At 34.4% G+C, this 16,076-nt stretch overlaps 1 pseudogene; it reads left to right on the top strand.

The window, feature by feature from the left end:
* The first annotated feature begins 3,256 nt into the window (after nucleotides 1-3,256).
* The window catches only part of LOC122198574, a 124,603-nt pseudogene continuing 111,783 nt past the window's right edge, over nucleotides 3,257-16,076 (top strand).

Raw genomic sequence — 16,076 nt, 5'->3', positions numbered from 1 at the left:
AATGATTATCAATGTTCATTCTGAAATCTGAGGGTTATGTGTAAAGTTTGAAAAATAAATGATGGTTTCCTAATATATAAAACTTCTAATAGAATCTATGGGAAAAAAGAGTTAATATTAATTGCTGAATTTACAATATATATCCTACTCAAAGATTTTGAGGGAATAGATTGCTTCAGAACTTTAGAGAATGGTATAACAAGCATAAGGAAATGTATTTAGCTAACTTTATTTTTTTAATGCTTATTTCTTTATTTTTGGGAGATTCAGAGAGAGAGAGAGAGAGAGAGAGACTCCCACGCAGGATCTGCACTGTCAACACACATCCTGATGCGGGACAAGATCTCACATGAGATCATGACCTGAGCCGAAATCAAGAGTCGGATGCTTAGTTCCCTGAGCTACCCAGGCGCCCCTGTTTAGCTCACATTCTTAAGGGGTTAGAGGTGGATGTATTATTTTCCATAAGTAAATTAGAGGAGGCTTTTGCATAATTAAAATTTTAAAGATATTACTGGTATTGTAATTATTTTGCATTTATATAATGTCTGTTTATTTGGGTGCTCATAAATCCTATAAAGCCAGTATTGATACACATTTCTTATAATACAAATGGATATGGGTCATAAGACTGCTGAACTCTTTTAAAACCTCATGATATCTTATAGTGTGGTTGTTACTCTTTTGATCATAATGGCTATGGTTCAGAGGATTTATGGGTAATCTTTACCAGTGTGATGCCTTGGCAGTTATAGCTTCTGTGGATATTTTGTCTTCGGTTATAATCCTTACAAACCAGTTTATTTTCATGGGGCTTAAAATAACCAGAGCTAATTCTAAAAGAATTTTCTTATTGCGGTTATAGTACTTTATTCTCTGTAAGTTATAGATTGAATGACACCTAATTCCTGCCTAGGTATAAAATATATAATTCTGTTAATTAATTGTTTTTTTTCTTTTCTTGGTAGTTCTGTACCATGAGCATACACTAGATAAATATTAAACAATTTCACTTTCTTCAAAAATATTGGTGTATATGTGTGTTTATTTTTAAAAATAATAATAATAAAGTGATACAGGGTACATTCCAATCAACGTATGTGTCTTGTTTCAGACAAATTGAAGTGGTAAATGTGACCAAAGTGTTGACATTGTAACCCAAAAAATGTTATTCCATTTCCTTTTTATAAACATAATGCAGATACTAAGATAATAGATATTAACAAAATATTATTTATATTCTCAGAAATTGTTAAAACATTACTTTGGTTCTTTTGTGGAGCATCATTTCTACAAAAAGAAGAAGTTAAAATGGATTTTCATGTTTTTCTGTTTAATCATTTAAAATTGTATTTACTATTTATTTATTTTTATGTTTTCTTACTTTAAATCTTTTAATTTTTATTTTCCTTTAAAAAGTTTCCTTAAAAATGTTTCCTTTAAAAATTTTATTTTGTTTTATAATTGAAACAATTGTATTTCTTTTTTAAAAATATTTTTTACTGTTTATTTAGTTTTAGGAGAGAGAGGGACAGAGTGCACGCAGGGGATTGGCAAAGAGAGAAGGAGACACAGAATCCGAAGCAGGCTCCAGGCTCTGAGCTGTCAGAGCCGAACGAGGAGCTCAAACCCAGGCACTGTGGGACCATGACCAGAGCTAAAGTTGGATGCTTAACCAACCAACTGAGCCACCCAGGTGCCCCCCAAAAATGTTTATTTCTTAAATTTTATTTTGATTTTGCTCATATGTCTAAGCCTATTGGTTTAACCGTATACTGCAATTCACAAAACATAATGATTCATGATTCATTTTCATTTTATTTTAGACATTCTGTAATTTTTTTTTCTTGCTTTCTGTACCAATTTTTGGGCTTCAACAGATGCTACCAACATGTCTACAAGCTGATAAATATCTGGCAGCCCAGGCTCATAGGTACTGATAATGATTAATTCTTTGAAAAACTTTTGGGGTTTCTCTTCAGGCTTAGGAAATTCTTTAACCATGGCACTTCATTCAGTCTTTGAGTGGTGAAGGACACCTGAGGAGACTATTATTTTCATTTATCTATTAAATTTTTTTTTGAAATTTATTTATTTTAGAGAGAGTCAGAGGGGAGGGACAGAGAGAGAGAGAGAGAAAGAGAGTGAGACACAGAATCCAAAGCAGGTTCCGGGCTCTGAGCAGTCAGCACAAAGTCTGATGCAGTACTCGAACTCGTGAACCGTGAGATCATGACCTGAGCTTAACCAACTGAACCACCCAGGCACCTTTCATTTATCTATCTTAAAATAACTGTCCAATAGTCTTTTCAGAGTGGGGAAGCAGTTCAGAGAGAAAATGAGTAAAATGTGTGTACTCAGTTGAAAAAGAATGCAGGAGCACTAGGAGTCACGTCAGTTCTATGGTTTTCTGTTCTTGGCCCTTCTTATGTGTTTAGGTTTTCATTAGCTCTTTGTAGCAAGTCTTTTAATAAAGTATTTTGGAATCTCAAAGGCTTTTAGAAGCTTCTGCATACCAATTAAAGTAGGCACACCATTCTGTTTGTTCAAGGTGGGATCCCTTGCTTTTAAATGCATTTCTTAAATGAGTGATCTTGCCCAATTGGGACATTTCACAAAATGGCCAGTGTAATTCAAGATTATTTTAGTAAAGTTTTACCATTTTGCTAGATAGATGCAGCTTCTGGATCATAGTTCTTAAATATAAAATTTGCGGGTATGCTGGATAGTGGCACACTCAACTCTTTGGACATAAAGAATTCCATTCATGTCAGCTATACCTTTGGGCGTCCCAGAGCCAAATTAATATGTTAAAGGGCCTATCGTGTAAATCTTTCTGACGTAGCAAACACTCTAAGAACTTGAAAATCTCAACCTGTGACCACCATTCTCTGCGGATTTATTGACTTTTGAGATTCCTTATAATATTCACTCCCACTGGATTCAGTCCAACCCATATTGAACCCAATCTGATCCCAGACCCAGTCCAGCTTTAGCTGGTAACCACCAACAGTTCCCCAGATGTGGACTCTGGGGTTTGTGGAAGGATTGTACCAGCAAATCCCAAATAATGACAGCCACAGGCTAATTCCAAGCAAAAGGGGAACTACAGCTGCCACCAGCAGTTCTCAACATGAAATCTGGGGATAGAACCAAGGGCTGGGGCTTCCAATCAAACAAGGAGCTGTAGAAAGCCAGCTAGATATGAAGCTCCATACCAAGAAGATGGAAGTCAGAACTGAAAGGAACTTAACCAATGGCCCTTGGAAATGGTGAGAACGGCAAAGGGTCCATGGGTGCCACTCCCGTGTTCCTCATTGCCCCCAAAGCTGCAGGAAGTCTCCTTCAGCCTCCTGCTGCCCCCACACCTGTTAAAGAAGAAAAATCCAACCAAGAAACTAACAGATCTAATTGGCTTTACTCAGCGGTCTGTGAATCAGGCAGACTCCCATCTACCACACACATCTAAATACAAGAGTGCTCCTGACGTTCTGTAATTTTGATTTTAAGGTAAATGACTGGTTTCCATTAAGTTACTTAGAAAATTAGATGTCGCATCTCCTAAAGAAAGAATACTAAGGAAGATGAAAGAAAAGAGAAAATAATCAAAAGATGTTACTTATCATGTCACCTATTTAATATGAATTTCCTAAAAGAGGTGAACCAATTCAAAATAATGTAAAACTAAAACATTAAATTTGGAGAAATTTTGTCTACAGGTCAACAATGGTAATACAGAATTCATAAACAAACAAAAACCCAGAAGCAAAAAAGAAAAAAAAAAGTTCCCCACATCTAAAAAGTAGATTCTATTAAAATTAATGATTTCTGAGAATGAAAACTAAGTGAGTAATAACACAAAATACATAATGCCCATCAAAGAACGTTAATAGAATTGCACATGTATTTTTCTGGGGTGGGAATGATTTGTGAAAATGGACTAGAATGGCTTCATCCCGCCTCCTCTTAATGTACTTAAAGACTTTCCATCGTTTTTAGAAAATGTGTATAAATAATTCCCTTAAGATAGCCTATCAAACCGTTCATATTCTGACATTTTTTTTATTATTCTAAACATATCAAATACCACTCACTCTTTACTTGATAATTTCTAGACACACTGATACCTGATCACACTAGTACGTGCAAAACTACAGACAACTGGCATACTGTTTTATGTACATGAAATCAATTGCTAATGCATATGCATGTTTTATGCCTTTATATCTTTCAAGTTTTAGATGAAGTCTTTTGCTGAATTTATTTTTATCTGACATGACTTTTTCATTGAAGTATAATTGATGTACACTATTTCAGATATACAACATATTTGACAATTCTACACATCACTCATTGCTCACCACGATAAGTGCCATCACTCTCTGTGACCACACAATGCTATTACAATATTACTGACTACCTTCCACATGCTGTACTTTTCATTTCCTTGACCTATTTATCTTATAACTGGGAGTTTGCACCTCTTAATCCCTTTTATCTATTTTTCCATCCCCCCACTCACCTTTCTTTAATATCCATTTTAGTTAAATTCACAACACATTACTCAGTGCAAAATAAGATATTTATCAATATATTCCTGTAGTTTATTTCTATATTGTCTGAATTACCGAATGCTAAATTACATGAAGTCGGGGACCTTGCCTGCCCGGTTTACTAAGGCATGCATCGACTTAAGACAGTATGTTGAACTGATGAGATTCTCAGAATTGAATTGGAAAGTTAGATGAAGATGGCAGGTGAGTGATTTAGCTGTTGTCTAAATTAAAAATAGTACGAGCCTGGATTAAGAAAGAAACCATGAAAATGGAAAGAAAATAATAGAATCAAACATAATTTGGAGGTAGAATCTAGAGATAGACTGACATAGTTGATATAAGAGTCAAAGGGAAGGAATAATTCATTTTGATAGCTCATTTTGAATACAAGTTAAAGATATGATATAGTAGATAATTTCAAAAATATGGATAAGCCGTATAAAAATCAATCATGTATAATCTAAACTCAGAGAAATTATGTGTAGGTACATATGTGTGGGTTCTATAATAACACACAATACAGGGAATGGAGCAAGTCAAAGTATATAATTGATGGGATTATATAATATGTATTACCGATTGTCTCATTTTACTCAGTTTTAATCTTTTTTTTTAATGGTTATATTTATTTTTGGGACAGAGAGAGACAGAGCATGAGTAGGGGAGGGGCAGAGAGAGGGAGACATAGAATCCAAAGCAGGCTCCAGGCTCTGAGCTATCAGCACAGAGCCCTACACAGGGCTCGAACTCGTCAACTGAGAGATCATGACCTGAGCCCATGACCTGAGTCGAAGTTGGACACTCAACAGACTGAGCCACCCAGACTCCCCTCATTTTACTCAGTTTTATTGGCATAGACTTTTGCCACAGTGTAAGAGAATATCTGTCTCCTGAAAACTTTACTTATAATATAATAATGTTAAATTATAACATAAATATCATAATTTCCATAACTGAAAAGAGTATCTTCTTGGAGAAATTGTGTTTTATTACAAAAACGAATAGTGTAAATTCTATTTATTATCATTTTTTCCAAAATATCTCTTGATATCTTCTGAACATATCCCAGTTAATCAGGCTTAGTGATACTAATGTATGTGTCTATTTATTGCAAATATTTCACTCAGTTTAATTTTTAGTTACTTTTTTTAGTTCTTGGTGGTATGTGAAAATCAGGTAATGTATTTTATTATGGATCATTTATTATGGATCATTTTCTGATGCCATGCACATCTACATATTTAAAAAACACTCTTTTTCTTAAAGCTTCTATAATTTTACTGTATGTCTCTGTCTCTGTCTCTTTCTCTCTCTATATAATAGATATAAATATATATATAATATATTTTTAATTGTCATACATATGGTGAGCAAATTTATATTTTTAAACTTGTTTTTTATGTAATAATTTGTTATATTTGTTACTTACATAGAAAGACAATTATTTTTAGTAATTATTTTATACTCTAATAATTTCACAAAAAAATTTTCAATTAAATAATATTACAGTTATTTTGAGGTAAGAAATCATTTATAAGTGTATAATTTAACTTCGTATATTTATTTCTGTGTTTTTTCTCAGTGAAACAGATCAAATGTCAGATATCTTGGTGAATAAAGGTGATAATAAAATGCAATCTTCTCAAGTATCTATGTACTTTCTGACTATGGAAGGGATCCTTCTATTTTGCTACTGACATATTGTCAGATTACTACAGATTCTTATTCTGTACTATGTTTGAGTAGCTTTCTTTTCTGGCCAGATTAAATATAGCAGTCCTCATGAAGGAATAAGATACAATTTATAATTAAGAATGAGCATAGCATGTAGGATTCAAGCAAATTAACAGCAAAATTAAATGACAAGATAAGGCCTAAGAATTTTTCTTTTTAAATCAGGTAATTTAATTTTAATGTTAGGAGAATAGTCACTTAAATCAAAGAGGGAGAGAAGGAAGAAGGGTGTTTGCTGTTGGCTCAACTGGAAATGGTCAAGGTTAGATACACTGCAAGTGATGCCTATTCAGACGAAATTAACATTTCTGTGATTCTCTTGGGATTTCATCACTCCTTGTGCGGGCTTAGTCCTCTGAGTTACTGAAACAATTTCATGTTCTATATTTACACACAAATTCATGAGAGCAAGGAAAACAATTTGTGCTCCAGACTTATCAGATAATGTTCCGAGTCGCACACTGATTTTCACTTTTGAATCAGATTTTGCAGACTAGATATCACATCTCATCCCATTGATGGGTTTAGGAAAGCCTATACTGAACCGATCACCACGAAAATATTGATGCGACTATCTTGAATAGTTTAAGTGCAATGGTTTTCAGTGTGGGCTTCTTATTAAAATCATGTGAACATTGCAAAGTATATTGACCCTAGAAATTTCCTCCTGCCTTGCTCAATCCCTGAAGGTATACTATTGTCAGGATATTTATATTAACAATAACCTAAATCTGAATAGTTAAAAAATTTTTTTTCAGACACTTTGCTGCATAGCCTGGGTTGATAGTCATAAATTTAATCCCTTTGAGACCACCCTCACAGTTGTCGACCGGATTTAATTCCATCTCACCCAACACTAACCTTTGGCTAGTGAGAAAAGAGAACAAATGTGAAAAGGAAAAATCAAATACCCACTAGAAATCATAATTTATTAATATCCTATTTCATATGAGACAACACAATTCAATCTATATTTTTGTTAATCTTTCATCTTCAGCCACTAGTATATGCTGGATAGTTGTGCTAAGTTTTGGGATTTTTGCAGAGCCGTCCAAGATGTAATATTTAGGTACTTTCCATAATTATATTAAGTTCAAGCTTTACAAAGTTTGGTTGATTTGCTTGCATGTATATTTGAGAAATTGGGTAAAAACAGAATTGATTGATATAGTTTAAACTCATTATTTCCCCCAAAACAAGTTTTTATTTTGACAACTAATAAATTATGTTACAGTCATGGGAGAGAAATCCAAATTAGTTTTTATAATCATTTCAAATTGTATGTTCTTGAATTATTAACATGTTCATTTTTTTTCTCTTAAGAATGCTGATATTTAAATGTTGTTCTTTCTTAATTAAAAAATACAGGGCAAAGGTGAATTTCTGCATTGTGTTGTTAGCTTCAGAAATTTAAAAAAAAAGTCACATGGTATAAAGATTTTGATAAACACACTAAATCTCCTATCCCATAAAAAGTATAATTTGTTGGTGTACTCTTTCCTACGGTCTTTTGCTGGGGATACTGTTGTAAAATTCTCCAAGATCTAAAAAGGCCTTGAATCTCTTTTGCTTCAGTTGCAAATCTATTAATAGAATGGGCAGATTTTGTGATGCTTCATTGCTTTCAGTTGATGGAGGAGAATGCAAAGTCCTCTTTCTTTCAAAGGGGTGTTGAAGCACAATTATTTCAGACACCCTGATACAAAGTGAAACAAAAACAGGCTTTCCTCTTTTCTTCAAGGCCGGAGAAGGATGTGCCTCTCTTTTTCAAAATGCACATATTTCAGAAATTTAAATGTTTGAGAAAAGTTCATTGCTTCGAATAAAGTAAGAATGGTGACTATATCAAGCATGATCTACAGTTGATGGAAGTGTCAAGTTGCTTCATCGTCGTCCAGGAAATTACATTGACTGCATATTTTCTTACCGTTTCTCAAAATAGTATGTAATGGATTTGAAAAACACTCAGACTAAAAATGTCCAGCAAATATTTTCACTTGAATAAATATAATTTTGTAAGTAGAAACTTCACACATCATAAAGGATTTGGGATACAAAAACAGATTTTCAGATCCACATGTCAAAATAATGTCAATTTGAAAGGTCTGTCTCCAAAAGATAATTTTATATTTATTTTTTTATGTGAAATGTGATAAACAATTGGGGGAAAATAACTTAACGCTTACATGCAACCCTCGTATATGTAATTAATTTAATCTACTATGTACACATGGAATGTTTGTTGTCTTCTTACTTTAACAACTTTGACCTGCATGCATGGGCTCAGAACAGGGAATATGGAGGCGTACTTCATTGTGTTGCACGATGTATTATATTTATTGCAGGAAATTGTGATTTTTACAAATTGAAGGTTTGTGGGGAATCCGTATTGAGTCAGTCTATTGGCCTCATTTTTCTTTTTTTTTTTTTTTAACATTTTATTTATTTTCGAGACAGGGAGAGACAGAGCATGAACAGGGGAGGGTCAGAGAGAGGGAGACACAGAATCTGAAACAGGCTCCAGGCTCTGAGCTGTCAGCACAGAGCCCGACGCGGGGCTCGAACTCACGGACCGCGAGATCATGACCTGAGCCGAAGTCGGACGCTTAACCTACTGAGCCACCCAGGCGCCCCTGGCCTCATTTTTCTAATAGCGTTTTGCTCACTTCATGTCTTTCTGTCATATTTTGGTAATCCTCATAATATTTCAGACTTTTTTCTTATTATATTTGTCATGGTGATCTGTGAACAGTGATCTTTGATCCTACTATTGTAATAGCTTTGGGAATGCCATGAGCTGTGCCCATATCAGAGGGTAAAAGTATGTGACAAATGTATGTGTTTTGATGGCTCCACTGACTGGCTGTTCCTCCTTTTCTCTTCAGGCTTCCCTATTTCCTGAGAGACAACAATATTGACATGAGGCCAGTTAGTAACCCTAACATGGCCTCTACCTGTTCAAGGAAGAGGAAAAGTCTCCTGTCTCTTTACTTTCAATCAAAAGCTACAGATGGTTAAGCTTAGTGAGAAAGGCATGTTGAAAGCCAAGATAGGCCAAAAGCTAGGTCTTCTACCAGTTCGCCAAGTTTGAATACAAAAGAAAGTCTTCGACGGAAATTAAAAGTGCCACTCCAGTGAACACACAAAAGATAAAGAAAGGCAAAACAGCCTTCTTGCTGATGTGGAGAAAGCCACCCATGTGCCCTAACACCACATTCAGTTCCAATGAAAAACAAATCAGCCCGCGTTTAATGTCTAGCCAGCCCTTTCTCACAAACCCGAGAGTCTCCCTCAAAAACTTGTTTCTTCATAACCACGGTAGATTATACTACCATCTATATCCCTCGAAGGCCACTCACATAAACCTTGGGTTCCTTCAATATCTTAACTTCTGGTTCCTATGTGACTTTCTTTACATTCTTCTTACAATCTCTATTAACTTTCCTTTTTTTTCCTTTTTCTTTTTTTTTCTTTCCGTCTAATTATTTCTGATTCTTTAGAATCAATTCTTCAGCTAGGACTCCCTGATTCCCTGCAATTCATAACTAGGGTAGGTTTTGGGGTTAACATTTCCCATTAAAAACATATATTTTCCCATTTGTTGCACATTAAGTTGCACTCAGAAATATTTATAGACATATAGTCTGAATACTGCATATGTACACTCAGAATATCACATTGTCACATTTCTTAGGCTTCAGTTTTCTATCCATTGATCTAAATCACAATATGTCCATTCATATTGGCTTGACATAATGGTTTACTCTTCTCATTCTTGCCATATTATAATTTAAGTACCAATCCTCTGAATTAGGGTAATGAGGACCTAGAGATATCACAGGGTCTGGGTGAAAGTTATTGTTTCAGAATTAATGCTCCAAAATCATAGACAAGAGAAGAATACAATCTTGACTCAATGGAAATAACTGAAAACACAACATGGAGATGTCTTAAAGGCAACTGCTATAGCTTTAATTCATTATTACTACTGACTAACTGATACTTCATAGAGCACATGTAACACATTTTACTCAGTTAATCCTTCATTGCTAGCCCCTCAAAATAATTCTGTTTTATTTTTTTCTATGAAGCATGATTACATTTAACATGTTTTTATGCATGTACATACACATACACGCATGTACATAATTCTATAGAAAGAAATTTAAAAAGCGAGATTGCGCATATGAAGGGTATGTGTATTTTAACTATGATTTACAATGCCAGATTGCTTCTAGAAAACTGTAACAAGTGGCATTCATGCAAACTGTAAGTATATCCTTTTACCCAGATTCCTGACAGGACTAGGTGTTATGGCTTTGTAAAATCGCTATCAGCTTCGTAAGTTTACCAATCTGGTGAATATAATGACATTTATTTCTACTGTTATCTGCATTTCTTTGCATGGCTTCCTAAATCATTTTCTTTTCATCTTAAATATCAAGTATATTCCATGTACATTCTATCAAAAATTACATCCTACTTAACTTTCTACAATTTTTCACAGCTTTATTTTTTCCTTTGCACTTGCCAATATTAAAGTGATGTATATTACTCATTTACCTGTATGTTATTTTTCTCTAGGGAAAATAAGCTCTGAAAAACAAAGTGTTTATTATTTTGCTTGTCACTATACCCTCACCATTAGGAGATTCCCTGGCATATAGTAGGTGCTAAATGCAAATATTAAAATGAATTAACACAGGGGGGCACTGGGTGGCTCAGTGAGTTAAACTTCTGAGTTCAGCTCAGGTCATGATCTCAGGGTTCATGAGTTTGAGCCCCGCGTCGGGCTCTGTGCAGATGGCTCGGAGCCTGGATCCTGTTTTGGATTCTGTGTCTCCCTCTCTCTCTGATCCTTCCCCACTCGCACTCTCTCTCTAAAAAAATAAACATTAAATATTGATTAATTAATTAACATATAAATGAAACTAACAACAAAAAGAAGAATTTTCTATGCCCTTAAAACATTGCATCAAAACATTTTTTTTTCATTGGGGCCCCAGAGATTATAGAATCTGAGGATTTATAATCAATTTATAAACTTTATAGGACATTTGAAATCTTGGAAATGTGCAGGTGGCTGTCATACCAGAAACATCCCTATTCTTAGGTCAGGGTAAAGAGCACAAAATCATAAAAATATGAATGTCTGTATGTGATGATTGCATTAAACCATCCCTGTTTAAGACTTCACTTTTCCTCCTTAAGAGGCGGGGGGCAATTTATTTATTTATTTATTTATTTATTTTTAATTTTTTTTTAACGTTTTATTTATTTTTGAGACAGGGAGAGACAGAGCATGAATAGGGGAGGGCCAGAGAGAGGGAGACACAGAATCTGAAACAGGCTCCAGGCTCTGAGCTGTCAGCACAGAGCCCAACGCGGGGCTGGAACTCACGGACCGCGAGATCGTGACCAGAACCGAAGTCAGCCACTTGACCGACTGAGCCACCCAGGCGCCTGAGGCGGGGGGCAATTTAAATCACATTCCTAGTCTCAATATGTCCAACAAAATGAGTTAGCATGTTCCAAATAGGAGGCCAATAATGTTGAGCTCTTAAGCAACTTCAGATCCACTCCCTGTGTGTACCAAATTGATCTTGAGATTGCTTTCCAACGGAGTGGCCTCTATTTGGAAACTACTCCCTATAGGAAAGCCACATAAAACAAGTCCTCAGAGTTAGTAGACCCAAACCAATAGGAAGCAGAACTCTACTTCCTGGCAGCCAGAGCCCTTGCCTTATAATATAATGTGTATTATTTGACCTTTATTACTCTAGATGCTTGGTACAAATCTGTAATCAGAGAAACTGTTTTCATGAAGAGCAGACATTTCAATAGTATATGGACATAAAAGACAAGAAATTGTCTCCCCTGAAAAAATTGTTTTGGCTGCAACCTAAAGATTTAGTGACATAACTAAAGAACAATTGAGGAAGAATCTTAATTAGCCATGTAAAATGAGAATCATTTCTTTTGGAATTCACTACAACTATTTTCATTGGAATCCACCAGATTATACATTCCATAAGGCCCGGATTTGATATACAATAACTAGCCTTCAAATTAATGGAAATATGGAAATATGGAAATATGGAAAATGGCAGTCCCCATGATGTAAAATTCCCCACCCTTTAACCGAAACCATTTCACTGAATAAAACACAAGTGCAAGTTTATCATGAACTCGGTCATCATAAATAGTATCAGAGCCGCTGTTACTATTGACATGTGTGATTACGATGAGACTTGAAAACGCAAATCTGCTTTGTTTGAGTTTTGCAACATAGGCGTTTATTGGTATTTGTTAAGGAAAAATCACACGACTTTATGATATATGTTATACAAATGGGTGTCAGGGAAAGAATGAGACAAGGTGCCGCGGCAACAAAGGAATGAATCATAGAGTCGTGCCCTGATAGAACATGGTAAACACATACACGCAAAAATACACACATACATGTGCACACAGGCACACAATTACTCTGGTTATAGGTCTGGAAACTCAGGGTCAAATATACTTATTATAGGTGGATCCAATCCCATTCTCTGAACCCTACCTAAAATCCTCATTCAGATGAGTCACTTCAAGCCGTAGACAGAGCAAAATGATGCAACAATGAATCACTGTAGCCTACATGTGAGATTTCTCCTTGATTGAGTGTTTTCCAGTGGTAAGAAATGGGTTCTTATAGCCATAAAATAAAGTCTATCAGTCTGGGTCTTTTCAATTCAATCCTTGTTGATTATATTTAGATTGAATTATTCCATGAAAGGGCCATTTCAAGTGATCCTTCCCAATTATTTCTGTCATCTTAAATTATTTGTATAGTAATATAATTTGCAGTGGTCTAATCTTCAAAATCACCACATATTTATATTCACATATTTTGAGACTTCATCCAAGTTTCTAGGTCTGCTGAGAGAAGCGGATGACTTTCACAGGATATAAGGTTATTTTCTAGCATAGAGGAAGATCTGAGAAAAACCCCACTATAAAAATTAAAGATGGCAATACCATACTCCCAATATTTCATATTTTATGGCATTACTATTTGTGTTTGGGGCAGACTGAAAATCTATTTTTATTATGCTTTCTGAGATGGCACTTTGAATTTAAACCCCATTTTCCATGGCTTATAGCTTTTCCACTGAGTACCTTTGGGGATAAACTTCATCATGCTGGTTCTTAACCTAGAATAAAATAATTCAGGAAGTTTGAAGGAAATGTATTTTGTCGTTTTTGATTTAAGTAACTACAGGGAAATTCTTTTTGGCTGTTCAAAAATATTATACATTTTTTTTCTTGAATAATTCATAAGAAATTATAATTTTAAGTGCAAATATTTATAATGCAATTATCTTTTAGAAAAGACACACATATTTAAAATTATTTATACAAAATGACAATGAAATATAATACACATTTACTACATTTCTCAATTCATATAGTGCAATTCTCAATGATCTGCCAAATCCATCAGAAGTTCTGAAATGTAGGCTTTTGTGGAAAGGACGGCTGTATTGAATCAAAATGAAAAATCTTATTTGCAGGAATGACTAACCACCTATTAAAGAGTCAAGGTTTCAGTGGCTATTTAAATGCAGGCTCAGTGGTTTATGTAATGTCAAAATTCTTCATTTCAAATGTGTATACATAAGGCTAGTTTTTTGATATCCATTTATACAAAAGCAAAATTTAAAAGGATAATAAAATAAAAACTCATAAAGGCTCCTGGTGTGTCTTACCCAGCTTAATAACTTGTGGAATTTTCAGGAGAAAAGAGGACTCATATTTCCCAACACAATCACTAATTTAGTAAAAACACCTCCCTTATTGGGGGTTTGATAATCATTAAACAGTGCTAATCAAATGTAGACATTATCCAGTTAAGAAATAGAGATATTTTATTATAGAGGACACTCTCTACATAAACAATAAGCAATATATACTTGCCTTTATCTCACACACACATGTATGTATGTATGTATGTATGTATGTATATGTGTATGTACAATACACATAAAATTAATACATATTGTGCACATGTAAGAAATAAATAACTATGTATAAACCTATACATACGTAAATATAGATGTATCTGTATTTTATTTTGGTTTGTATCCTAATTCTATTTTCATTTTCTTTTTTTAATGTTTAATTTTGAAAGAGAGAGAGAGACAGAGACTGAGACAGAGCATGAGCAGGGGAGGAGCAGAAAGAGAGGGAGACATCGAAGCAGGCTCCAGCCTCTGAGCTGTTAGCACAGGGCCAGATGTGGAGCTCGAATTTACGAAGCACGAGATCATGACCTGAGCCGAAGTCTGACGCTTAACCTACTGAGTCAGCCATGTCCCTGACCCAATTATATTTTATAATGTTCTATTTCTGGAAAATATGATTTAATGGGGTTAGTTTAGTAATTGTTATTTAAAAAGATTTCTAAGGTGAGGGCACCTGGGTGGTTCAGTCAGTTAAGTGCCCAAGTTCAGCTCAGGTCAGGATCTCAAGATTCACGAGTTCAAACCTCACGCGTCAGGCTCTCTCTCTCTCTCTCTCTCTCTCAAAAATAAATAAAACATTAAAGTTGTTTTTTTTTTTTAAATATATCTAGTGGCATCTGGGTGACTCAGTTGGTTAAGCTCCCTCCTCGTCATTTCAGCTCAGGCCATGATCTCATGGTTTCTTAAGTTTGAGCCCTGCATTGGGCTCTGCGCTGACAACAAGGAGACTGCTTGGGATTCTCTCTCTCCTCTCTCTCTGCCCCTCCCCCATTTGTGTTGTCTCTGTCTCTCTCAAAATAAATAAACTAAAAAAAAAAATCTCTGATGTTTAATCATTTTTTAATTATATTTGTAGGTACTTTTACACATATACCTACACATATGTAACATCGCCACCATTGATTTAATTATTTTCATTTCACATCTTTCCTCCAAGTTATTTTTATAAAAAAGTAAGCTTACAAAATTTTCTTTATTATATTAATTTTGATTTATATATTCCATATTCTATTCACTATATTAGGGTGGGAAGAGAAGAAATGTAAGAATATCCGTAAACAGTAACAGTACAAGGTGAAAAAAATTAAAAACAAATTTTTATAAAGTGTTTTTGGAGCCATTTAAGGAAGAAAATGTATCCATCTCAGGGGGAGATACATTAGTACCAGATCTTAAATGATAAATTGAGATTTATAATGTAGCAAGTGGAAGAGGTTACTGTTTCTATCAAGTATGTTCACTGTATCAAGTGATAATTATGATGTTTGCTTTTAATGAATGTTTTTGCAGATTATTAAATCAGAGTGAAAAAAGAAAGAAAATTCATAATAGTGTTCCAGAACCACAAATTGAGTCATTTCCAGTTTTAACTCAAGTTTCTTCTCTTTTTGACTCACTACAAGAATGTAATTAGGTAGTTGAATCATGTTTTTCCTACCTACAAGATTTACACTAAAAATTCCCATTATGCTCTAAAATGCCTTACTGAATGATTTTCCCTTAAAACCCAACAAAATTATATTTCAAAAGATTACAACAATTAGAGTCTGAGTCTACATATTTTACTCTTGCCATTCAGTATCACACTGAAAGTGTATTATCATTATTATTATTATTATTATTATTATTATTACTAATCATCAAATGCCAATATTGAGGGTAATTTTTGGCCCATTCTGGCAATTATGTTCACGGCATTTAATTATATATTGGTCTAGCTTAGTATGAACTTGAACTTGTATGATCAGGGTAAAGTAACTGGCACCGCCCATGATCAATA

This window comes from Panthera leo, chromosome A1 (genome assembly GCF_018350215.1).
Source record: "Panthera leo isolate Ple1 chromosome A1, P.leo_Ple1_pat1.1, whole genome shotgun sequence".
NCBI lineage: Eukaryota > Metazoa > Chordata > Mammalia > Carnivora > Felidae > Panthera > Panthera leo.
This window is presented reverse-complemented; position numbering and strand designations above follow the sequence as displayed.